This window comes from Octopus bimaculoides, chromosome 5, assembly GCF_001194135.2.
Source record: "Octopus bimaculoides isolate UCB-OBI-ISO-001 chromosome 5, ASM119413v2, whole genome shotgun sequence".
Classification (NCBI taxonomy): Eukaryota; Metazoa; Mollusca; class Cephalopoda; order Octopoda; family Octopodidae; genus Octopus; species Octopus bimaculoides.
In genome coordinates, this window is record NC_068985.1 from 58,029,936 (window position 1) to 58,031,825 (window position 1,890).

Below are 1,890 nucleotides of genomic sequence, written 5' to 3' on the forward strand. Positions count from 1 at the left end.
ATATATATGGGGGGGGTCTCGCGCGTGTGTATATGTATGTATGTAAATGCATAAGTATATGTATACGTAATTAGAAGCGAAAAGTATGATTCAATGAAATGTTTTCAAAAGTTCTGAAATAGAAAAGGGTTGTGGTATCTTGGGCAAAGTCTATAAGCATATATAAATATATAGGCGCAGGCGTGGCTGTGTAGTACCTTGGGCAAGTGTCTTCTGCCATAGCTTCGGGCCAACCAAAGACTTGTGAGTGGATTTGGTAGACGAAACTGACAGAAGCCCGTCGTATACACACACACATATGTGTTTGTATATGTTTGTGTGTCTGTGTTTGTCGATTGATACCCGATGTTGAGGTTTTTTACGTTTCCGTAACCTAGCGGCCCGGAAAATGAGATGATACAATAAATACTAGGCTTACAATGAATAAATCGTCGTTTCGATTTGTTCGACTAAAGGCGGTGATATTCCATGGCCGCACTCAAATGGCTGATGCAAGTAAACGAATAAATGTATAAAGTTGGGTTCAAATGTCGACGAGATGAAAATTCTATTTCATCTGTTTGGGGGAATATGAAACTACCGCTATCCATCCTTCAAGAATCTGTTGATAGGCGAACTGATACAACGTTTTGATTAGTTGTTGTGCTGTGACGTTTTCGGTTCTTTTTATTGTAAAGGTCACTGATACGAAGCTGCGTAGATATCAACCTTCTCTTGGTTATCAATTATAGCTTGGCGACGATAGACTTACATATGTGTCTCCCAAAATCCATGGTCAATCGTACTGTTTGCAAACCTCATCTATCCTTGAGACAATTTCTCTATAGGCTCCGAATGCCATGACGTCTTTTGCAACAACATATTTATAGTCTATTTTATATCATCAATTATCATGTTGAAAAACGCGCAATATTTTTTATGATAGTACATAGTGAGTTGCATGATATTCTATAATTATACAGAAGAATACAATGAATTGGGCTGAAAATAACGCGTGATCCTCACAGTTTTATTTTGATAAGGAAAATCTAAATGCATTGTTTTCTCGCCAAATTTTATTTCTTCTTACATTGATAATTTTTCCTTTTATTATTCTTATTCGACGAATAAACATGTAAATTAACGTTTAAATAAGTAAGAGAATTTATTATCAGCAATTTATTGTGAAATGATATTTATATTAATTTACAATGGATTCCATTATTCTTATGGTTTACTCATTTATTCGATGTGAAAAACAATATCGATTTTGATGAAATTTTTAATACCACATTCAAGTATACTATGATAATACACAATACTCTAAACAATACATTCAATTACTTTTAACTTTTCTTTTCAGGTAAATGTCTTCCACCTTGGTTTTGGTAAAGATAATAAAGATATCAACAAAAAAGGTATATAACACGATTGCTCTGCAATGAATTGTATATTATTGTTTTTAAAACATAAATTTTAAGCAAAATAATTGTCATTTTAAAAAATAATCATGAAGGAGGGGATCACTAATTTATCTATCTATCTATCTATCTATCTATCTATCTATCTATCTATCTATCTATCTATCTCTAGTTATGCATACTTATGTTTATATATCTAAACTTCATCGATTGGTTTAAATGTACATGAAGCTGTTAACTAAAATGAATTAATTCTTATACTTAAAGCCATACATTCATATGTTGACACTCATCATATATGTATGAATATGTATGTAAGCGTGTGTGAGTTAACAAATATATGAGCATACACACACATGCCACACACACACACACACACACATAAATATGTGTATGTAAATATATATATATATGTGTGTGTGTATGTATGTATGTATGTATGCATGAATATATATATATATATATATATATATATATATATATATATATA

At 31.5% G+C, this 1,890-nt stretch overlaps 1 protein-coding gene across 2 annotated transcripts in view; it reads left to right on the forward strand.

Annotated features, from left to right (window-relative positions):
- The window catches only part of LOC106868231 (D(2) dopamine receptor), a 1,504,014-nt gene that overhangs the window by 572,389 nt on the left and 929,735 nt on the right, over positions 1–1,890 (forward strand). For both annotated transcript variants that reach the window (XM_052967719.1, XM_052967725.1), the window contains exon 3: positions 1,343–1,397. The gene's annotated coding sequence lies outside the window, so the exon portion shown is untranslated. The remainder of the gene's footprint in view (positions 1–1,342; positions 1,398–1,890) is intronic.